General features: G+C 42.9%; 1 long non-coding RNA gene across 3 annotated transcripts in view; it reads left to right on the forward strand.

The window, feature by feature from the left end:
* Positions 1 to 23778, forward strand: part of LOC310846678 — an 82137-nt gene extending 58359 nt beyond the window's left edge. For all 3 annotated transcript variants that reach the window (XR_014565454.1, XR_014565455.1, XR_014565456.1), the window contains 2 exons: positions 6917 to 7130; positions 20965 to 23778. This is a non-coding gene — a long non-coding RNA (uncharacterized lncRNA). The remainder of the gene's footprint in view (positions 1 to 6916; positions 7131 to 20964) is intronic.
* The last annotated feature ends 1590 nt before the right edge of the window (positions 23779 to 25368 follow it).

A 25368-nucleotide genomic window follows, 5' to 3' on the forward strand; every position in this document is an offset into this window, starting at 1 on the left:
TCTGTCACAACTGGAACTAATGGTCAGGAGTCCCTTTACCTTTACCTTTTATAAATAAAATAGATGAATAAATACCTCCAACACACCTCCTTCCAATGTATGTTGGGATTCAGCTCCCCCCAAAAACTACTCAAGTGATGGACAAAGCTGAAGATGCCTGGAACAATATCTGTTCTCAAAAGTGAAACCTCACAACTCCAAACTGGAGGCTTCGCTTTGAGTGAAATTTTGTTGTTGCTGTTTAGTCGTTTAGTCGTGTCCGACTCTTCGTGACCCCATGAACCAGAGCACGCCAGGCACTCCTGTCTTCCACTGCCTCTTACAGTTTAGCCAAACAATTTCACAGAAAGCAAGCAGAAGTTGGATAAGACGATGAGCAATTTGCAGAGGGGTTCTCTGAGGCTCTAAATACAGTCACGACTTTTCAGCATTCCACAGGGGTTTCGTATGGCTGTCACAAATGCATTTGTTTAATTCATTACTCCTATCTGACAATATTACAGTGTGTTCTTGAGATAATATGCTGCTACTGATCCTTCTCTTGTCCTGCAATAGCATTTTTTTAATTTTTTTAAAAAGACTTCTGTGGAAATTCAAGGGGGATTTTGTCCTATTCCAGTCAGGCAGCACGAGGCAACTCAGAAAGTCATGCTAATTAAGTTTTCTGCCACTGTTTTAGACCTAGCTCCCAATACACACCAAAAATAAACCTTAAAGCCTTGCTAAAATCTCTGTGGTCACTGATCGGGTCAGTTAGATGTATGTAGAATGAAGGCCTAAAATAGCAACTACGTATATCAACGAGGTCAGAGGCTATGTTCACATATTAGCATTGATAGAAGAACCAGTATTAGATGACATGATGATGTGGCAGTGCTCCTGATAGCTGAGTCACTGCTGCTGACCTGGAAGGAGATGGGGAGTGAGGGGGCAGCAGGGAAGTCAGGATGGTGCAAACACACTGGTAGAGCCAATCTGGTGGTCCTGCAATGTGTTTTCACTGTGTTGAGCTCCTTGCTATCTCAACCCGCCCCCTCTCCTTCCTGTTCAGTAGCAGTGACTCAGCTGTCAGGAGGTCAGGTGAATGCCACACCATGCCTTCTGCTACTGAGAATAATCAATCTAGTTTTTAGTCACACACACACCCACCAAAAAATGCCAGCCCAACAATTCATCTTTCTTTCTTTTCATTCTGTTAGCTCGGATGCCTAATGATGTTTTAGGACAAAGATGACATAGTTAGAGCGTAGAAGTTTTGTGACATAAAGAAAGAAAATGCTTTGGAAGTGAGTTTCTTATTATCTTTTAAGCCAAATGAAGTATAGCTTCACATTAACATGTTTCTCTGCCACAGAAGAGAAATGAGTTTGCTTGCTTTTAATAACTTATCATGGCAAAGAAATAGAGCGAAGTTTTTTTAAAAAAGAACTTGTGTTAAGGCAGTGTAAATTAGCATGGTGGTTCCCTGCTTTTGTAAAGTAAAAAATAAAAACGAGCCAGTTCCCACATGTCATAGTTAAATAGCGATATTTCAGTGCAGTGAAAGAAAGCAAACCCCTTGAATATCAATTGAGTCCTAACTGTTGCAAGCAGAGTGCAGAAGATATGTAGTCAGTCCCACTTACGGCAGTTACAGAAACAAGCAAAGAAGATTATGGTGAGGTGTCTGAAGAATGACGTGGGCAAGAAATCAAAGGATCGTGTGAGAATTTAACAAAGTATCAAGTATTATTATGGGTGTCAAGTTGACTGACGTCCACATAAGGAACTGCCCACAAATAGAAAAAATGGATCTAGGTGAAGTACAGCACAATAAAAAGTCCCAGGTAAATCTACTTACTGTTTTGTATGCCTTTTGAGGCCAACAATAGGCTTAGCCCAGTATAAAGACGCAATCATGAAGCATTGAACATGATTTGAAGCCAGCCAGGTAGAATGTATTAATGTTGCGGACTAGTTATTATGACATACCATAAAAATGTCCCAAGTAGTTTTGCTTTCCTGAGGGAAATAAAGTATGACCTGGGTATCTCGGAATTAGTATCCCTCCTGTTACACTTGGGTCATAAATTACTACCCAAACATTTCTTTTAAAAACAGTGCTAGAAATTGTCTTGAGTTGTATTTCAGGAGGTAGAGCAGCTGGAAGGCTTCACGCCTCCATGCATAACACCTGCCAGATCAAGTTGCCAGATGTTATTTTTGCAACATATTTCCCCCGCACAGTTGGACGGAGTTTTGCTTGGTTTTGTTTTCTTCCAGTTGGCATTAGCTTGTCAGCATTGCAACCTGCAATTTTATCATAACACTCTTCATGTAGCTTTGGAAGGAGCTGCAGCAGATCCTGGAGCCACCACCCTAAAACAAGGGATCCCCAAGTTCCATTTAGTTTTTGTAGCACTTGCAAAATATTGTATTGCATTCACAAGAGAACCACCTACCAACAGCTCATGATGGAGAGAAAAACAGAATGTGTGTCTGCGTATATGTGTATGGGGTGGCCAGTGTGGTGCCATTTATAATAATGATGATGATACGATATGATAATCTTTATTGTCATTGTCCCATACAGAATGAAATGCTGATGATGTGGGTGGCACTGTGGTCTAAACCACTGAGCCTCTTGAGCTTGCTAATCAGGTCGGTGGTTTGAATTCTGTGATGGGGTGAGCTCCCATTGCTCTGTCCCAACCTAGCAGTTTGAAAGCACACCAGTGCAAGTAGATAAATAGGTACTGCTGCGGGAAGGTAAACAGCATTTCCGTGCGCTCTGGTTTCTGTCATGGTGTTTCGTTGCACCAGAAGTGGTTTAGTCATTCTGGCCACATGACTTGGAAAGCTGTCTGTGGACAAATGCCGGCTCCCTCGGCTGAAAGTGAGATGAGCGCTGCAACCCCATAGTCACCTTTGACTGGACTTAACCATCCAGGGATCCTTTACCTTTACCATCTTTAATAACATGATCCTATGTCTGTCTGTTCAGAAGTCTTCTTGAGTTTAGAGAGAGTTATCGCCAGCTAAGTGTGTTTAAGAATGCAGTGTAAATATCCTGTTTCTGTGGAGTTGGTTCCCTCCAACAGATAGCTGAAGAGCAAAAAGTCAAGGGATTCTGCAAAGAACACAACCCTTTATGGAGGAGACGGACTCTAGTTTCAGTTTCAGCCCTGGGATTCATGAAATAAACCATGGGCAGGCAAACTAAGGCCCGGGGGCCGGATCCGGCCCAATTGCCTTCTAAATCCGGCCCGTGGGTGGTCTGGGAATCAGCGTGTTTTCACATGAGTAGAATGTGTCCTTTTATTTAAAATGCATCTCTGGGTTATTTGTGGGGCATAGGAATTCATTCATTCCCCCCCCCCCAAAAAAAGAAATATAGTCCAGCCTCCCACAAGGTCTGAGGGACAGTGGACCAGCCCCCTGCTGAAAAAGTTTGCTGACCCCTGAAACAAACCCTGGTACGATGTACTCCTGGTGGGGGCAGAGAATTTGCCGGTTGAGGAATAAGAAGGCAGTGTTTCAAGTCCTTAAAATGGGTATAAATATAACTTTGCAACGAATATACAGAAATAAATGGGCACCTTTTTTAAAAAGGGTATTCTAGCCAGTTATGGCCAAAGAACTTTGCTTCAGTATGGGGGCATGTGGCTAGCTTGCAATCCCAAAGCTACTCAACCAGGTCAGGGGGGCTCTCAGAGATTCTTTCTAAGTTTGGTGACAGCCACATTCTAGCATCAAACTTTAGATGTCTTCAGATGAATGCAGGAAATGTGGGCTGGGGCAGGGGTGCTCAAGCAGGATCCACCCCTTATGTCCTGATCTACACTGCATGCACACCTCAGTCCTCTTCCTCTCCTGTGTTGAGTAAGCACCTTGCAGACCATTCTTGCACAACACAAGAAAGGTCAGGGACGTGCAGCGCAAATGAGGGGAGGTCTGCAGGCAGCTTCTACTTACGTTCACATAAATGAGATTAGAGTTCTTTACACATGGAAGGAAACACATGCAGTTCCCCTGCAGACCTTTCTAGCACCACACAGGAAAGGTCACAAACGGAGGCAGATGCAACACCTAAGAGGATGTTGTGGGTTTGGCTTGCATCTGTACCCCTGTCCCCACCCACACGTTCACTGTTCATGCATAAAATTTAGAGCATGAAATTGCTCAAATTTTCACACTAGCCCTTCCCATAAATAGATCACTTTAATCCCTATGGATTTATCATTTAGGCAAAGTTTAACTGTAGCTAATATGGGCCAAATGAGATACAACGTAAAATGCATCCTTGCTTTTAACATTCAAGTTTTTGAAAAGTCAGAGAGCACCAGCTGATAATTATGAGGCTCACAGTGGGTATGGAGGAGTAAATTAACCAGGGTTGCCAGAAACGACAGTTGAAAACAGTGTCCGGGCCACTGAAATAACTGGGAAAATCCAGGCTTATAGCAACCCATAACTAAAAAAAAAACACAACTCAACAACTTTGCCCCCTCCCCAAAGCAACCCTAAAATTAACCTTTTCTCTTCCAGGTGTGGTCCTGAGGTAAACTGTTCCTCTGAAACTAGTTATTTGCCTTGGAAGAAAATCATCTACTGGTACCAACAAGGGATTTGCTTCCAGTGCAAATTCCAGCTGCAGGGGAGCGATTTCCTTCAGGACCACAACAGGGGAGGAATGGATTAAATTCTCCTACCACACTTGTTCTGATTCCAGTAGAGATAAGCTTCTCAGCTGATGCCATTTGCATCTTCAGCAATTTGCACAGTTCAATGCAAAAATGCTTTTGGCTAAGGCCAAATTGGCCTTCAGACTTAGCAGCCACCAGCAGAGCTACGTGTGGATTGGAAAGCTGAGCCTGAGTGAAACTTCCCCAGTGCCAGAATGATCGCAGAGCTAAGGAGATCTTATCTTGTATTTTCCTGGGTCTGTACAGGTTAAACAGAGTAGAAAAACCAACAGTGTGGAAAGGATAGATGCCAAAGGAAACGTGATGTGTTCTTTTTGTCCTTTGCTGTTCTGTCCTCCCCCACCCTAACTTCCTTTTATTCTCAATTCTCAGTCAGTTGCCTTGAACTTCTTTCTGTCAGTTACAAACCACTTTATCTGTTTGTGATCTCTCTTGCTTAGTAAATTAAAAGATAATTTGTTCCACAAGACTGTTTTCAATGCACTATTTCTGTATTTTCTCCTTTGGCCACTCCTGGGGCCGTTAAACACCAACTAGATACATGACAAGGGACCATTAGAAGGTGCTTTTATGATTGAGTTTGTGATCTTCCGAGAAACTGTCTTTGCAGCGTTAGGAAACCACTTATCATTGAATGAATATCGCTGTCCTCAAATTAATATGAAATATGAGTAAGCAGAGCCTACACACACACACACACACACACACACCTGTCACATCAACCTTGTAAAATATAGTTTTGGGGTTTCCCCCTTTATTTTCCCTTCTACATTGGTTCTGTTTCCCCTTTTCTTTCTCTCTCTTTTATTTACATCTCACCATGTTTAATGAACATATAATTATGTACTTTTTGAATTTTCAAGATTTTTTTTTTAAAAAAAACGCTATTTGTGGTTTGTTTGTTTGTTTGTTTGTTTGTTTGTTTGTTTTCTATACTGCCCTATACCCAAAGGTCTCAGGGTGGTTCAGATTGTTCTGTCAGTTCAACTGACACCCCTCCCCCCAATAGTGGATCAATAGTTGTTTAGTGAATTGCCCCAGCAATTGTGAATTATACCCAGTCTTGGTACAAGGAGAGGTTCTTATAGAATTGCTTTATTCTGTCTCCAAGACCCATTTCCAAGAGCTTCCTTTAACCCACAGTTTGGCCCCTTCTTGTAACCAATTCACATAACAAGTAGGAGTGAAGTGGGCTCAGGAAAAGCTGAGGTGTGATGGACGGGCCTTGGCTCAGCCTCCTGAAGCCAACCATAGCTGGGTGGTGCAACATCCAATTAGAGTGGAGAATTTCAAGTTAAACTGTCAAACAGGGCTTGACTGCCAGATAGGGATTAAATCAGAGCCTGGAAAGAAGTTTGGTTAGGAGTTAGCTAGGCAAGGCAACCCAAATTATTTCCCTGAGGGGAAGGAAAAGATCTTAAGTACTTAGAAGCGGTCTGTCTAGTCTAGCTCAAGGTTTTCCATAAAACTTAGATATACAGGCTTGACTCTGCACATCAATAATAACACATTCAGATACTCCTTTAATCATGGGTAATGTGTTCCTTGATTAACTAATATTGCCAAATATTGGTTAATGAATGCATACATCATTAACAAGATGGAGAGTCTGTACTTGAAGTCTGTTGGAAAGCAGCTCAGCAGGTTGCAAAACAGCATCTTCAGCAATCAACCTTGACCTGAAGTTTGAGCACTTATTAGTTGCCATGACAATAAGAGCACTACGATGATAGGAAAGAGAAATTAGCTAGATTCCATTTAAAATTACTCTGGGAGAGGCAATGTTTGGGAGAAGATTTATAGAGCAGGCAAAGATGGATAGCGCTTGCTTTTGTTAGAGCTCAGTGTTTTGAAAAATCAGTCTGTATGATGAATGTGAGTTTCTTATTATCTAATATAGTTTTATCTAACTTTGTATTTGCCAGAAGAGTCACATGATGGATTGAAAAAATGTTGTGTTTTTTTAAAAAAAAATACCCCCAAGTAGTAAAATCACATATCAATCAAATTAAATGTGAATTCTCACCATCTCCTTGTAAAGGGGGGGGGGGGGATATAAGAAATTGTAAGGAAAAAAGAAAGAATAAGAAAGCCAAGGGAGATTAAAGTATAAATGCTGCTGGAAATAAAGTATTTCTTCTAAGGGAACGATGAAAGTATTGGTTACTTATTCTACATAAGACACTACTTCATGCCAAGATGGAATAAACAATGCAAAATTGTTTACACAGACTAGAGGAGCTCCCAGGATTTCAGACATCAGCTCTACCTGGAACAGCTACAGGATGAACCTGAGCCATGGCTCTTCCATATAACCTGGAGGATCTAAGCCAAACGGATTTAACACTACTGTGATTAGCTGCTTCAACTGCAAGCCCTGAGATGCCCCTGTGCATTGAAATATCACAGAAGCGAAACATGGAGAAAAGTAAAAGCTCAAGGTGAGTGAGCCACCTGTCTCAGAAGAAGGCAAGTTTCTATCTTATCAAGAGAAAGCAAGAGCGTTCCATAGGAAAGGCATTCTGTAACAATTCCCAGTCTCAGACTGTATTCCTATATTTTAAAGATAGATTGTAGACTTTTTATAGACACCATCTGAGTAGTCTGTCAAATTAGACTCCTTCTGGTTTACTGTTATTTTGGATTTTTGGAATACTGGTGAAGAATTGGGCCCCTGGTTTTCTCCTCCTAGTAAAAGTGACACATGCAACACAGTTCCCTATGAGGGACTGTGGGAGTTGTTGTCCCATTTGCATCCTCGGAAGGGAATGATGCTCTGCTGGGGCCTCCTTGCCTCTTCCCCATGCCTCAAGGTAAGCTACTGAACCCTGGGGAAGGGAAAGGAAGAAGCACTTCTGGTGGCATTCTGAGGAGCATGCAAGCACATAGCCCACTTATCTCAGTCCTGCTCACAAGCATTCAAGTGTGGACCATCACTTTTGCAAGCATATTTACTTGAACGCTCACAAAACTCCTAAAATCCACATGTGTCAAAGAAAGACATGCACTAGGAGCAGATAACTGGTTTCTTGTTGTTGTTGTTATGTATTTTGTGTTGTTTTTATCTTGTATTTTTGTGTTGTGAACCCTTCTGAGATCTACAGATAGATGTCAGTATACAATTTTAATAATAATAATAATAATAATAATAATAATAATAATAATAATATGCTTGGGTGGTCCATCATAACACTGTACAGATTACTACAGGGTGTTGAGAGGGGTTATTTTTAACTATTAAGTGGGGGGGGGGAAGGAAGCAGTCATAGTCTAGGCCAGAAGTGTTTTCCCTTGGTGACCCTGCCATGTTGAAAAGTGTGTGTGTTTGCAAGGTGTTTCCTGTCTTGTCCAGAAATGCAGGGTGAAGCCAGCTCTAGATCTTTTCTAAATAAATTGAATAAAACCACTTAAATCACTGAAAGATATATTTGAAAAATGAATGTTAAGGGGAACAATGCCAATTGTTAAGCAATATAGCTAAAGTAACGGGGTCATGTCCTCCATTGCGACATGCCCTCCTCACAGTGGCGATGCTGCCACTTATCAGGATAGAGGGGGCAGGGTGGAGACAGGGTTGCAGCTGCGTGGTCACATGGGCAGGAATACCACATTGGGAGACCACACGGCCTTGATGTTGCTACCATCTTGCCCCATCTCAGTTAGTGGCGGTGCCACCGCCGTCAGGGACCATCAGCATGGCAGAGACCCCCTGTGCCAGCCACTCTTGCCACTCCTGGAGCTGTCACTACCAGTCAAGATATGTGGTTCCTGTCCATGATGTGGATGAACATGGGCCGCTAAGAGGAAAACAAGCTCTAATATAGGGAAGTAAATCACAGTGAATGGTATTGTTAGCATAATGTGCACTTGGCACATTGCCCTGTAGAACTAGAATTTGTGTAAATGCCTACTGCATAAGATCTCAGTTTGGGGTGAGGAAGTTGTGGATCTTCAGATGCAGCTGGATAGGAAGTCACATGACCTCTTCCTATTTGCTCTGCTGGCAGGGGCTGATGGGGCTTGGAGTCCAGCAATATCTATAGGCTCACAGAGCGTTTCCATCCCTGCTCTAAGTGAATCTATTCTATTACAGTGGTACCTCGGGTTATGAACTTAATTCATTCCAAAGGTCCGTTCTTAACCTGAGGCGTGCTTTCGCTAATGGGGCCTCCTGCTGCTGCTGCACCGCTGGCGCACAATTTCCATTCTTATCCTGGAGCAAAGTTCTTAACCTGGAGCAACCACTTCCTGGTTAGCAGAGTTTGCAACCCGAAGTGTTTGTAACCCAAGGTACCACTGTAATATCTTTGAACTTGTTTCTTTATGCATTTTGTTTTAAGATGAGCAGGGAGCAGGAAATTATTTTGGGGAGTTTTATCATAAAGAAGAAGAAATCAAAGTGAAGTTGAAACCGTGATAAGAAATCCTTTTTTACAAAGAAAACAGGAACTAAGGCTTAGTGACAAGACAGCAGACCACATGACTAGCAAGCAGGTTCATCATAAACTTGGGCAAAAGGAAGTGGGTGAGATCTCTAGAGGAGAAAGAGAGAGAGACGGAAAAATAACTATTGCACGGATAGACTGGAAATCTTATTAGACCAGCTAAAAGGATAGAGAAATGGAGCAGATAGGACAAGGAAGAGCTAATATCTTGAGGTTTATGAGTAGAAGGAGACATGTCAGTAGTTAAAATAAGCACACAATGAGAAAGAAATCTTCGTACCAGGGAAATGAAAATGATTAGCACACAGAAAAAGAAGTTTAATTTACCTGCCAGAGGTGGAGAAGAGGTGGGAGAGTGGCAACGTGGACATCAAAGAAATATAAAAGTGTAGCCAGTAGCAAAGAAAATGCTCATTAGATCTAGAAACATGATATTGCCTTTTGAATGGAAGATAAAATTAATTTCTTAATTAATAAATAATATTCTTTAGATGGCTGCAAGGGTAGACCTGCTTGCAATTATAAATCGGGTTTGGTTAGAGACTTTTTGCCGATAAGCTCCTTCTGCCCCTTCCATAAATTCCATTCATTTCCACAGGGATTAATAGCAGCAGTAAAGAGCAGTAAAGAGCAGTAAAGAACATGGCAATTCTAGGTATAGTTTCTGTTAAGGTATGACCCTGGCTGGAAACCTTTGAGGGGGAAAGTGTGTAAATTAGTTTAGTTTCTTAATTTTGATATTAGCATGGCCATCAAAATTCACCAGCATCAAATATTTGGATGAAATCTTTGGGGTTGTCAGTATCAAAGTGGACCTGAGAATCATCCCTGGCCCTGTGTAGCAACAAGTATTGTAATAATAAAGGAAATAGTGGATGCAGCTCTTTTGAATAGCAGCAGGAACTTCCTAGCTGTGGTTGCCACAATTTTAAATATAGCTATCTCCCTTTGGAGTGGCAAAATACGGTTTGAAGCATCATGTGGTGGGGGGAAATAAATAACTGTGACCAGTTCCTCTGTAGTTCCGTTGTAAAATAATTGCCTTGAAGTATAAAGGAAGCCTCTTTGTGTTTCACATAGATTATATAGACCTGAAAATAAGAGGGAAAGCAACAGTCAAGTAATTCCAAACGCAAGCAAATCAACACATTGTTTCCTTCGTTCTGGAAACATCAGTGAGATAAATTTAATGGATGCAGGTTTTCTTAAGAAGGTTTTAGTTCAACTGTTGTCCCAAGTATCCTCTCCTGCTGGTACAAGGCCTCCCTACGTCTTCAGCCTTTCTTCATATACTGAAAAGCACATCCTTAGGCAATATCCCTTGATGTACAAATGAAAATTTCTCAGTCCTGCAGTAGACTTCTGTGTCTCAAGCTTCACCAAGAGAGCTCCAGGCAAACACTGGAAGAGAGAGTATTGATCATGAGGGATTTTGGTCCTAATGACCAGCAAGCCCAGGGTCCAATGGAGCCTCATTAAAAAGCTTCCTGTATCTACTGCCTATGTGACTGCAGAACATTGCGTTTGTTTCAGCAGATCCCGGAAATAAGGCATTCGGCAGTATGATGGCAAAAACATCTGTGTGTCAATTAGGGAGCTGGCGTTCGATAGCCGGCCTGCTGATGGTTACAAACACCTATTGCTTAGCTCTTGGGGTCACTCCCAAGGGCTGTTGAGTCTTGTTTATGAAGCTTGCAGAACTTTTTGTATCATGAAGAGATTCCCCACAACAGTGCAGTTAAGATTCAGGGAAGGAATAACTACCAGATGGTTGTATTGTCTGTTTTGGGATGGTGTTGGTTGATAGTTTGGAATGTTTGTTTTGTTATGTTTTTTGCTAGGTAGCAGATAGCCAACCATTCTTTTGCAGTACAGTGGTACCTCAGGTTAAGTACATAATTCGTTCCGGAGGTCCGTACTTAACCTGAAACTGTTCTTAACCTGAAGCACCACTTTAGCTAATGGGGCCTCCTGCTGCTGCCGCGCTGCTGGAGCACGATTTCTGTTCTCATCCTGAAGCAAAGTTCTTAACCTTAAGCACTATTTCTGGATTAGCGGAGTCTGTAACCTGAAGCGTATGTAACCTGAAGCATATGTAACCTGGGGTACCACTGTATTGAAAATATATTGTGGTATTTGAAGGTCTTCATTACTCCTTTCTTGACTCCTATCCAAACATGATAATGTTGTCATCCTTTTCTGATCTCCATTGAGACCAGTGTTCCCAAACTTGGGTGGCCCTCCAGCTGTTTTTGGACTATAACTTCCATCACCCCTAGCTAACAGGACCAGTAGTCAGGAATAATGGGAACTGTAGCCCAAATACTGCTGGAGTTTGGGAAACCCTGATCTATACAGTAATTGGGTCCACATTTAAGTCCTGTTTTTCAGGTGATAGAACACGTGGAAGGAAATGCTGGTTCCACTTCAACATTTTGTGCCTCATGTCAACTCAGCTCTGCCTAGAAATGCACAGTAATAAAGTTATTATGTAACTAATTATGTAAGATTCTGCCACAGCAAACATCAGTACAAATAACAGGGTTTTTTGTTGGAAGCAGAACTGCAGCAGAACAGAAACAGCACTACATGCAGCGAACATGGGTTGGAATGGAAATGGATTCCTTCTTGCACCCCTAAACATGAACTACACTTGTTCTCATTTAATTCATGGTAAGTCATTGTTTCTAACTGCATTTGGGGATTTTCCTGTGTCACTAGTGACCTTTGCAAGCTCTGGCAGTGGCATAGGAAGTCTTCATATGCTTGAAAATGGAAATTTACCTCTGCGGTGAAGCAATCTCATGAAAGAAATGGAATCGTTCATCTACCCTGCAAGTCTCTGGTAATATTGCTGTTAAGGAAGGTGGAGGAAGGGAATTCTGTGAAGTTACAATCTATTTCAGCTTTGCAAAAGTTTACGCGCAAAAGTTTACAGGGTCTGAGTAGTGAAAAGTCATGCAACTAAGAGATTGTTGCATCAAACTGTTTTGGGTTTTTTTGGGGGAGAAAGATTGTATATACCATAAATGAGCAGTATCAATGGTGAGGAATGTTTTCTGTACAATGTAAGCAGGAAGCAAACAGATTTAAGTTTACAAATGGAAAAGGAAACAACGAGGAAGTAAATTTCATCAAAATGAAAAGGATTCAGATCATATCTTTCCTAGCATTGTATGCCAATAAATCATCTTGCTGTGCACCCAAAATATTAAGGCTGATAAAACTGTCCAGTTTTCAGAAAAGATAGATATATTTTTGTTTGTGTTTGCTTTATGAAGATTTTTGAACTTTTTGTTAAGAACTTTCTAAGCATTTCTTTTTTAAAAAGGAAAGTAAAATAAGGATTCAGTCAACAGTCTTGCTATGGTACCGACAGTTGTGTTGTGAATCTGTATCATTCTCAAGTTACATGTCATGGCAGCCACCTTTGAAATTCCCTCAGGAGATCCCAGATAAGTCAACAGTCTTGAGAGAGGAGGAGGGGGAAAGAAAATTATTAAGCCGAACCTCCTCTTCCTTTCCCACACTCCACAGCCTGCTGAATCAGAGAGGAGTTTCCACCTTAGCCTCTTGCCTTACTCCCAATAAAGTAGGTGGACTAAATATATTTGAGGCTGCCAGGGACTTCCGGGTTGGCGCCATCGCCGAATGGCGGACTCCCTCCAAGCTCCGGAGGGAGCCTGCTCGGCAGGGGCTGGGTCCTACTGTGCCGGCGACGCGGGGATCCTTTCGGTGGCTGGGGTTTTAGAATGGAATTTAAGTTGGAAGCATGTGGGAATTAATTTGTTGTCTCGGCAGTTGCGTAGGAACAAGAGATCACATAAGATGGTGGCTCTTCGGACTTCTAGTTTCTCGTAGGTTCTTGTCAGCTGGAAGGTTTCCTCCCCGTAGAGGTAAGATATTTGCTTTCGTAGATTTTCACGGGTACAGGAATGCAGGTTTTGGTGTCCTCGGGTGTCTTCCCGTGTAAAAGTTGGGGTGTCTAGGCGACGTTTCGATGAGGTCTCACTCGTCATCTTCAGGCTGGTGCTTTCGGCTTCTTGTTACTGGAACAGAGCGGGATCTCAATGTTTGAGTTCCTATAAATACTGTAGAGGGATCCTGAAACGAACTGAACTATCCCTAATCAGAAACGAACTACACAAGAAAAGATACCTACTAGACCAAACCAACAAAGATCTACTCACTCTTCACCTCAAACTCTGTAACAAAATCCACCCTGCACTCTGGGACAAATGCAAACAACTAGCCGTCTGGAGAGCTGAAACGGAGACCTCACATAAGACAGACACACACACCAACAAACTCCACAAACTAGAGAAACGCCAGAAGCCCGGCCACCCTCCACAGCAACCCATGAAACAAACAGTACATAACATATCAGACAGGATCCTCACCACAACTGAAACCAAAGTACTCTCCAAAGGTTTCAACTTTGCAGTCGCCCCGAGACGCATCCCCACGGAAAACATCATATGCGGAGTCGAAGCTAGCCTAACCAAATTCAACCCAGATGAAGCCAATAAAATCAGACTTGAAGTCACCAACATCCTCTGCTCCAGCAAACCACCCAGAAGCAATTTACACAAAGAAGAACAGAAAGCACTCACCAACCTGAGGAAAGACAACAACATAATCATTCTCCCAGCAGACAAAGGTAATGCCACAGTGGTGATGAACACATCGGACTACCAAGCAAAACTATCAAAGCTACTCCAAGATCCTGCCTACAAACCTATAAAAACAGATCCCACCACCTATCTGGAAAAAACCACCAAATCCAAAATAAAAGCCTCTCCTATCAGTGAAGAAATCCAGCTAAGAATCATCCCCAGAGAAAAATCATCCAGATGCCCCAAACTCTACGGCCTCCCCAAGATACACAAAGAAGGAACACCACTCAGACCAATAGTCAGCTCCATAGGCTCACCTCTACAAAATCTCGCTAAATTTCTCGCCAAGCAACTTCAGCCCTATGCAGAATCCATCTCTTCACACGTACCAAACTCCTTCCAGTTCATAGAAACAATAAAGAAGCAAAACCTACATCCTAATGACCTACTTGTGAGCTTCGATGTTGTATCTCTCTTCACACAAGTGCCCATTAATGAAGCCTTGACAGCTATTCAAAACAAATACAATCCCCCCGAATACATCTTGGACCTGACCAACCACTGCCTAACCAACACGTACTTCATCCACAATGGACAAAGATACAAACAGATAGAAGGAGCACCTATGGGATCACCCCTCTCACCGGTCATCGCAAACCTGTACATGGAACACTTTGAAACCAATGCTTTAGACAAGTCAGAACACAAACCCAAACTTTGGCTCAGATATGTTGACGACACCTTTGTAATTTGGCCACACGGGAAGGAAAAACTGGATAGCTTCCTCACACATCTCAACAACTTACACCCCAAAATACAATTCACTATGGAAATAGAAGCCAACAACCAACTTCCCTTCCTTGACGTCCTAATCTACAAAAAACCTGATGGCTCCCTAGGACACACTATCTACCAGAAAAAAACACACACCAACCGCTACTTACATGCACAATCACACCACCACCCTGCACAAATAAACTCCGCAGCCAAGACTCTCATCTCCAGAACCAAACGCCTGGCTGACAAAGACCACTTGACAACTGAGTTACAGAATCTCTCAAATGTGTTAATTGCCAATGGATACCAGCAAAACAGGATTACGAAGCTAATCCAAAAGGAAACACCCCCCAAAAACCAAGACACAGAAGAAAACAATGGCATGGCCCTCCTTCCTTATATCAAGGGCACTACAGATAAAATTAGCAAAATCCTCCATAAACACAATATCAAAACAGCCTTTTGCACCAACCAAAAAATAGCCAATATCCTCAGAAACCCCAAGGATAAAATCCAGTTGGAAAACCAAGGGATCTATGAAATACCCTGCAAAGTCTGCCCAGCCACGTACATTGGACAAACAAACAGACGAATAAATGCACGTATCGCAGAACACAAGAATGCCGTCAAAAAAGAAGAAAAAACTTCCTCTCTTTTCCAACACATGAAAGAAACAGGACACGAAATTAATTTTGCAGATTCCAAATTGCTCTTTAACACGGAACATCACCACAAGAGAATAATCATGGAAGCCATCGAGATAGAGAAACACCCTCACAACATGAACAAGCGTGACGACACATCCCGCTTGCCAGACATCTGGAAATTAGCCCTCCCCACAAAAACTGACACCAGATCCAGAGGCACACAGAACGCCAACACCAATCAACCACACCAGACCCAAACCCAGACCCTCTCCACAGATGAATTACTGACACCATCCAGTAGCCAATCCATGGTGGCACCTCCGGATGCTGCACCCCCCTGCAATCCCTACACAGATCTGGCTGACACAAGCCACAAAACCACAGCTCGCCCCTATACACGAAGCCAAGCCAAAGCACAACTAAGTGCAATACAGCCATCTTCTCAGGAAAACTCTTCACAAAGTTCAAGAGGTCAAGACACAAAGACTTTAGCAACTAATCCACACCTAATGACCCACCTAAGTGGTACTCAGGATATCACTCAAGAAATCACTCAAGGTATCTCTCAAGTAATTAAGGAACAAAAGAAGAAAAGGCACACTAGCCTGGGAACTTCCTCTCTGCCCAGAACATTGGAGGCTAGACACCACACCCCCTCTACAGTATTTATAGGAACTCAAACATTGAGATCCCGCTCTGTTCCAGTAACAAGAAGCCGAAAGCACCAGCCTGAAGATGACGAGTGAGACCTCGTCGAAACGTCGCCTAGACACCCCAACTTTTACACGGGAAGACACCCGAGGACACCAAAACCTGCATATATATATATATATATATATATATATATATTCATTTATTGCTTCCCATGCAACAACCATAAAAAAGCAACAATGCAAACGTATAAAACAGTTTGAAATTCAACATAGATACAGATTGGGGAAAAGAAAACCAATCAGCATTTTTTGAAAAAAATGCACATTTCTCCTAGCATATTTGTGTATGCACTTTGGCATACACAATATATTTTTCGAAAGCAACTTCCTCTAATATAATGCACTTTTGCATGCGATTTTCAGTAATATTTGCATTTGTGTGCTCACTTTCCCCTCATATATACAGTTTTAGACTAAGTTAGGCCCCATTGATTTCACATTTGGTGTTATTGAGTCTGGATCCAACCCATTGCCTCTGCACTTGCTTCAAATATGGAAGCAGAAGAGGCTCAGCAGGTGGTGGGCTGCACAAGACTAGTTGCCTGGTAGGTTGGTTGCTGTTGCTTATTGGGAGGGTGAGGGGCAAGGAGCTCATCCTACACCCGAGTAGGACCCTGGTAGAGTCACATGGCTGGCTGGCATGTTCTCTCCCTCCTGGTCTTTTGGGAGCTTCAAAAGCTTTCTTCCGCCCGAACATCACAGCGACCGATGCCAACTGATATCAGCACACTTAGGGATCTGCAGAGTCTTTGCAGCTTGCATAACAGACCTCAGCAACTCAGCATTTTGGCTAATCTACTTTATTTACATATTGTAATGGTTGTGAGGGGTTACTTGTGCGTAAATTGCCTTCAGTTTAGTTAGTTTGCTTGCCCAACCATGCTTAGGGTCAGAGCTCGCCCTCCGTGACCTGTTAGTCACTTGCAGAATCCGAGAGTGGGCGTCTCTTGAACCTCTTCCAGCATAAAAGCTGTTTGACCCCGAGTCTCCTCCTCTGTTCCCTGCGCGGAACGCGTCTGCGCAAGTAAGGGGAAGGCAGGGGCGTCCCAGCGCTCTCTCCACTAGTTTCGGGTGAAGGGTCTTGGAGCCCTGTCACCAATTCCTCCATCTCCCTCTCTTCTCTATGGGTGTTACGCTGAAATCCTTCCCCCCTGCTAGTCCCCTCTCCGGCATCGCTGGGTAGCCCTGCCTCCGTTTCTCGCTCTGATGGCAGTTCCCTGACACATATAAATACACACAGAGCACTGCAACATGGCTCCCTCTCTCTCTAGCATCAGACAGCAAAGAGAAAGGACAAAGGACAATAGTCCCACTTCACAGAACACAGCAACACAAACATCCTGTCTCCATCACTTCCCACTATGTCAAAACATACACTGTCATGTGAAAGACAACAATCCCATGACTGCAATCATGGAGAAGGAATTCTAACAGGTAGCAGGCAGGTCAGTGTGGTGCAAACGAACCAGCAGGAACACCACATTGGTGCCACTGGAGTGTTTGCACCATGCCAAACTCCCCCACCCACCTTACCAATCCTCCCCATCTTTCCCAGTAAGCAACAGTGACCCGCTGTCAGAGAATACTATGAAGATGGGGATTGGGGAAGGCAGGGAGATCAGCTTCTAACAGAAGAGGAGGGGGACTATTCGCCCCCCTTGCTTTCAGCATTTCCAGAAGCAGAGAGGCAGGCAGACACAGAGTTACCCAGCTTTGAGATAGTTCCTGAGCAACCAGAAGGGAGGGAGCAGCTGGGCGATACATCAATAGAGTGGGGGGGGAACCCTCTCCTCCCGAACTAGGAGGTCTGAGCATGTCAGAGAACAAAAGAGACGCAGGGGAGGAGAGACATCCCATTGGCGTGCTACTTGCTGTGGGGGGAGGAGTCAGAGTGAGGAACCCCGATCCTTGGAGAGAGATGCCAATCTGTGTTCGCAACATCATACTGTAATAAAAAGACTATAAATCTACCAAAATTCTTTTTGGTGAGCTACCAGAAGGGAGAGGCGAACTCCCGTACTTGACACCCACCTGTTGGGAAGCTAGCATAGTGATTCTGCTAGGAGTCGCCATATGTCTGGGAATTCCCGGACATGTCCTCTTTTGGGAGTACTACATGCCCGTCTGGGGGGAATTTTACAAGCAAATGTCCTGGGTTTGGGGTTTATAATTTGTGTGTGTGTGCGTGCACACAGGCGGCTCTGGTTCAGGCTCTGGTGACTAACGCTGTGGCTCAGGCTCAGGCTTTGTGGCAGCGGCACGGCTATCAGACAATTGCCCTAAAAAAGCTCACCAGCTTTTTGTGTCCAGCTTTTTGCCTTTTGAAATATGGCAACCCTAGGCCGCACCCAGTGAGTTGTAATTAACTGCTAATATGAGAAGCTAAAGCTGATAACTTTTCATAATAACTTCTGAAAGCTTTCCAAGGGAGGGGAGGATACCTATTGATCTTGTCTTGGGCTCAGAGGTGCTTCTTTTTGGAGAACTGAGCTCTTATCACCCACCACAGGTTGTTGATTAATGAGGCAAGGTGTGAGATTTCGACTTCTGAAGATAATTAAATGCCAAGATGCCATTCAAACGAGTGGACATGGCGGAAAGAAGCTTCAAAAAGAGTCACAACCCTCCCCAGCTTTGAGAGGCAGTTTCGCCATCATCACAGGAAAGCAGATGACATCCCCCCAAGGTGCCAAATGCCATCAAAATTTAAACAAAGAGATGCCAGATTGTTCCGCATCCTGGCAGTCTTCCTTCCTTCCATGAGAAATGGCTTCCCCCCACCCCCGCACTTCTAATGTTCAAATATGCCTCATACTGCCTTTTATCTCTCCTCCCCTTTCAGTATCACAGGTTTAAGACAAGCCTGTCTTGATATGGAATAAAAACACACACAAAGAAAACATAGTCACGCCAAAATTCTCAAGGTCAGAGAAAAATCCATTTCAAAGAGGTATTGCTGTAATTCTGTCAAAGCAGCCCCTTCATTTGTCTTCAGGCCTAGGGATCGTGTGCCGTCGTCTACTCAACTGTAGGTAAGGGCCGGGGAAGAAGATTTCTCTTTCAGTATTTATTGCCTTTCCTTTATAGTGATTGATTAGCTGGGAGTCCAAGAAACAGCGGACTTTCCACCTGCAGCGCTACTTAAAAAGCTAACGACTTGCGCAGTCAATGGGATTACGCCAGCCCAGGTGATGCTAAACGCTTCCAGGTGGAACATTCCGTTTTGAACTAGACCTTTTGGAATTACTGTAAAGGGTTTACAGGCTGGCACCAGTTTAGGTTTAGCGTTTGGCAGTTCCTGGCTCGTTCTGTCCTGACGGCCACTCTTTTCTGGATGATTGCGTGGAAGCTGGCGTTTTTAAGCGAGCACTTCAATCAGAAGAGCAGCTGTCACTCGACACTTGTGGCTCTTCTAAAGACCAGCTGGATGGAGCACATTTGTTTTATGCCGCTGCGTGCTGTGGCCAGTTTGACAAATTCTCCTCGTCCCTTGCTTTGACCCGCAATGAATATTCTGCTCTCTCCCTCTGCCCTTCACTTCCACTTCACATCTGGCCTGTGTGTCCTCATTTGTTCACTTAGTGTTGCCCTTCTGCTTTAGAAGAAATAAAAGTGCACGTGTTGACACAGCTTCAAAATCAAACCTTAAAAAAATTAATAAAACCCATTGGAAATGTGAGGACAACTCTGGAGCAGAAGGAATATGGAGGCTGAGGCCAGTTTGGCAGGATATACAGCGTTCCAGGGTCTCAAGAACCAAGGACAAGGACCAAGAGTCACACTAAGCAATGATGCTAAATGCACCTGTATCGAGGATTCATATCTATCTATCTATCTATCTATCTATCTATCTAACTGCATCTTTGAAGTTACTTATTTAATATATACAATATAATCATAGAAATATAAGAGACTTCCTATATTTATTTTTCATGGTTTGGATCCAAGCATTCATATACAGACGAGACCCACTGAAATGAATTGGACTTAGCTGGGGATAAATTAATTCCCACTGATTTCAAACAGGTCTATTCTAAGTCTGAATTTAATCTTACAATGAAGAATTTGCAGCAAATAACAGGGATAAGTAATTGGTGGTGGTGGGGGGTGATTTTCAGCAGGAAAATCTTTCTTTGTTCCATAAATGGAGGAGGGGGGTTCCCTCCCTAGGGCTGGTTAGTTTAAACAAGTGAGGAAGTGGGAAATCCCATGCATGGATCAGGGCCTACTCCAGGTTTGAGACAATCCTCTGATGGTCCTCCAGCAGTTAGTAGCCAGCATTACAATCAGTGCAACCTTTTACATTTCCAAGAATGTGTCAAGTATAGTGGTGTTCTGGGGCATTCTGGGAAAGTTAACATGATTGTTCCAACATGGAGGGAAGCAGGTGGGCCTCCACAGAGTGGTGGACTATATTGGGATCTTAGGTCACCAGGAGCTGCCAAAGGATGCAATGTGTTCTTGCTAACTCTGCATGGAATTTTGAAGAGGTGATGAATGTATCATCCAATTTGATGATGTCCTTCTTTCTCTCCTGTCAAAGCCTTCCGTGTCTCATCTTCCTGATGAGGAGCCCAGGGAACTCTGAACCTATTTGCTGGGCTCTTTCCCTTGCAGTCCTCCAGACTTTGAGCTGTTCCCCCCCCCCCACCTGATTCTTGTGATTCTGACCATGCACACCCTGCTTTTCTCAATCCTGAGTGTACCCAACCTGGGCTTGCAATTGCACCCTTATGCAACTTGGGCTATGCTTCCATGGCAGCATGGAAGAGGACATCATAATTGTGGGAAGGGATGTGGGCACTGCTCTTCCTCTCCTTGCAGAAGTGAAAGGGGCAACCCACCTGTGTGAGAGAGCTGTGAAATCATCATAGATGCTGGCAAACACTGACGTGGGGGTGCTTGTGTGAAAGGGAGAAGGGTGAACCACAGGTGAAAAGGGAATTACAATTCCAAGGGTCTTAGATCAAAGTTTTATACATTTCAATTTTATAGCGTTTTTTTTAATTGTTCTTATTTAACCTGATCTTTGTAATCTGCAGCTTCTGCTGATCTGCATTTTTCATTTTGTCTTCAACTAGTTTGCAGTGTTTTCATATCAAGCCAGAGAATTTCGAATGAGGAACATTCACTGTTCCGCAGCCTCTCTCATGAACTCATTTATGTTAAACAACAAGCAGTGCTCCATTGTGCGAGAAGCCGATATTATAAAGACGAAGCACTTTGATAAAATAATTATCAGGAATCCATAACAAAGGCGGTGTCGCTTTCAGTTACAAAGTTTCTTCAGGCAATGCAAACATGTGCAGAAGGGTATTAGTTATTTATGAAGATTTTGTAAAAGCAAAGTCAAAGTTAGGGGACGATGATTGTAGGTGACATCTCGAAAGCAGCAACAGAGAGAAATACATTTTCTTTCTTTCTTTCTTTCTTTCTTTCTTTCTTTCTTTCTTTCTTTCTTTCCTCAGCATTTGGAAAAGGCAGCCATTATGAAAACAGAGATTGTTAAATTGGGCCATGTGTGTGGAGAGTAATGAAGTATACACATGACTTTAGTTGCCCTAACCCAGCAAAACTGGCCTAGAATTCTATCAGCTTCAGATCCACAGAAGGCAAAGCATTATACATATCTGCCCATTGCTGTGCAGCCTTAAACGGGGCATGGCTGTTTGGCGGGGTAGCGGGGATGTTGTCATGAAGTGTTCATGCACTGCCAAATTTACTACTACTGTGTCACTGGAAAAAGACACTCATTTGTTTTCCTTTCCTTTTTAATTTTTAAAAATTCATTCTCGGAATCGCCAAACTTCCCTCTACCTCTCCATGGTTTCTCCAGATATTCTTTTCAAACCGCATTGTATCATATTCTCCATATTTTCTTAAATCTCAATTTTTATCATAATTCTCACTTCATTACAAGTGTTTTTAAAATCCTGCCAATGTTTTCAATTGTTTACAGTACAGTGTTCTTTCAAGTAACTTAACAAATTTCCCCATTCTTTATTAAATTTATTGTCCTCTTGATCTCTGATTTCCCCAGTCATTTTCGCCAGTTCGGCATGGTCCATCATCTTTATCAGCCATTCTTCTTTTGTAGGTAAATTGTTCTCCTTCCATCTTTGGGCACGTAGCATCCGCGCAGCTGTTGTAGCATACATAAATAGTCTCTTCTGATCCTTAGGTATTTCTGGACCTAAAATTCCTAGTAAGAAAGCTTCAGGTTTTTTTACAAAAGTTATTTTAAACATTGTTTTCAACTCATTATAAATCATTTCCCAATATGCTTTTTTTTTTGCACTTCCACCACATGTGGTAAAATGTGCCTTCCTTCTCTTTACGCTTCCAACATGTATCTGTAACAGTTCTCTACATTTTGCTAGTTTAGTAGGAGTTAGGTACCAGTGACACTCATTTGTTTTTCATGCTCAGTTTCAGTGGTGTGCAGTCAGTGGACTAGGCAGACTAGGCTAGAACCCTAAATGTTCCCCTAGCATCTTCTTTCCTAAGCTAGGGAAGGTCTGCCCAGCTTGGGGGGGGCACGATGCTCACACCAGCTTCTCCCGTCCAATTAGCCTTGCAAGCTGGTGCCTCTAGCCCTATTTCCCTATGAAAGATTTCACCACATGCCACTGCTCAGTTTTATCCCATTGTGATTATCCCAGTGTTGGGGAAAGCACGACAGTCAATAACAGTCCATCCATCTCCTATCCTACCCGCCACATTGTAGATCCCTTGTTTTCTATATCATCTCAACATGGATTACAACTCCCTCAGTTTCAAACCATATATTATCGAGATTAAATAACTCATTTTTGACTTACAGGTGGAACAAAGATAAAGATATACGGGGCAGCACATCGTTCTTAATTAACTCAGCCTGGATAATTAGGAATCTTTTGTCACAAGCCTGTTAATAAATTGTAGTTTGACAGCTTTAAGAGAGTGTAGCTTCATTACCACCAGGCAAGATGCAAATAGTTGGCTGGTCTGCGTACTCGAAGGAGATGGATAATACATATTGAAGAAGGCAACAAAAATATAACCTATGTACAAAATTTTGTGAGCAACTTTCATTTACTACCCCAGCAGTCTAAAAAGTGAGCAGATTCTCATATGGAATGTTAATTATCACAAAAGCCTAGTCTGATGAGGGGAAATGCTGAAATATTGATCTTCATGATAAGATGTTTCTTATAGTTGATTCTTTCCCCTAATGTGACATATTGATAGTAAATGTTCAAAGAGCCGATCTATTAAAAACACCTACCTTCATAAGTAGCTCTCAATTAACATTCATTCTGTAGTCTTCAGTACAGTATTGTTCTCCAGGGTTTCTTTAGTATGAAGATGCAGTTGTTATACAAAAACAACACTAACAAATGGTTGCGATAAATCCATCAACAAGAATTCCTATGGGGCTGGTAGGATGAGTAGATCTGCCCTTGTGAATTGCTCTTCATTGTTCTTTGGTGTGTGTCTGCTAGAGGGCTGCATATTTACAAGGCTATAAATACAGGGGGTGGGATAATTCTTTCAGCAGCTGGGAAACAGCCATTAGACTTAAAAACTTTTGGCAAGAAAGCTGCTACAGGCCTTCAGAAATACGGCTCTGTTGATTTGAATGTTGGGTTTTTTAAAAAATGCCAAGGAAGGGGTAAAAGGACGGCAGGAAAATGCACGGAATGAACCTGATGTGGAATCTAATCCATTTTGAACATGAAATTGACTTCATTTCTGGATAAATAAAGCATATCTATTTGGATGGCCTATCCTTATTATGGTCCCACCATCAGGCACGACTCATTGTGCAGTGGTACAGAACACTTGTATGTCAACACTGAATGGAACCTGCGCTGGTTCTAAACAATGCTTAAAGTTTGAGCTGTGTCTGATCTGCTGCCTTTTTGCGTCTAAAGGTTTAATATTTGATTCCCCTTTGGTATTTGCAATTGCTTGGTTTCAGGCTGAATTACGTTTCGTATGTTTACGTTGGAAAGCACTTTGCAATGACTATGCAATGAAGGGCAGTCTATAAATCTGGTGAACAAACAAACAATGCTTGGGTGTTTTGTACTTAAGAATTTCCACTTCTGGAGAACTTAAATTCAATATTTATTAGCTTTGACCTTTTTCAGTATATTATAATTCTATTATCTTTCGGGCATAAGCCAGCTAAAATAGATTAAGTAAAAAGATCACAGATCAGTTGATGTGACAGTGAGTAATAAATTCTACGATGTACTCCATACTAAATATTGGAGTTGTGAGGTATCTACCTCTGCTCAAATACAGGCATTGATTACACATTACATGGGAGATCTGTGACAGGATTGATTGATGCTTTCTTTTTTTTCTTTTAATGAAATGCAGTGATGGAGGGCTTCCATTTTTTAAAAAAAGAAGCTCTTGGTGTGTGTGAGGGAGAGAAAGAGAAAGTGAGGGATACTGGCGGAGGAACAGGGGGCGGGGGAGCACATCGCCCCTGGCACCATCGGGGGGGGGGGTACCATCACAGCTGCCTCCCTGGACATGCGTCGCACACACACAGGCACACCATGCCCACGGGATGCTCACCATGCCCCATGGGCGGCATGCCGCACCCCCGGGATGCATGCCAGCCATACCCCCACCTGCTCTCTGCCCCCAGTGCTGGAGCATGCAGCTTCGCCACTGGTGAGGGACACCCTTTCCCACCATGCCATTTTCAAAATCACTCCCCAAACTGATGTTTTACCTATGAGCCTTCAGAGCTTAGCTGCAAGCTAGCTGGATTGCCTGAGTTTAGTCTACACATGAGCAGGTTCCTCTTACTCCCAATGAGTTCTTTTTCTTCAGATTGACATTTCATCATCAGGCAGTTGACTGGACCTGCACTGCTGCTCCCTCGGACTCTGGTGTTTCTCTGCCTCTACCTAAAATTCCATACAGAAGCCATCTGTGTCTTGCGAAGGAGATTGAGGTGCCATGACCCCCAAATGCTCTGAATCCCCCTGTTCTGTCTTACTTTCCTCCTTTGAAGATGATCCCTCCAGCAGGGGCATGACAGTTACAGTATCTTAAGAGGTATCCAAACTAGCAGAGCTTGAAACAGTTTGGCCTACTATATTGATTCAAAATGGTGTCCCATAGTTTCCAAACACAGACCAAAATCAAATCTGGTGATGAGATAGCCAGAGATGGGAGACTTCTGGTCTTCCAGCAGCTGCTGGAGTACAATTCCCATCATCCCTGACCACAAGCCTTTTCAAAAAGAGTGAAGTGCCTTTTCATGGTTGGAGCTGACCTATTTGGTTGAGCATTGAATTGTCAGTGCATGGTTCGTTCAGGGGCCAACCAGAAGAAGATTCACGAAACAGAGATTGAAATCCAGTTATCTCATTGTCAGAGTTCCATCAGAATCGCACCAGCAACAAGCTGTGGTCTAAACCACTGAGCCTCTTGGGCTTAGCCGATCACAAGGTTGGTGGTTCGAATCCCTTCAACAG

This window comes from Podarcis gaigeae (assembly GCF_964106915.1).
Source record: "Podarcis gaigeae genome assembly, chromosome: 6".
In the NCBI taxonomy this organism is placed as follows: Eukaryota; Metazoa; Chordata; class Lepidosauria; order Squamata; family Lacertidae; genus Podarcis; species Podarcis gaigeae.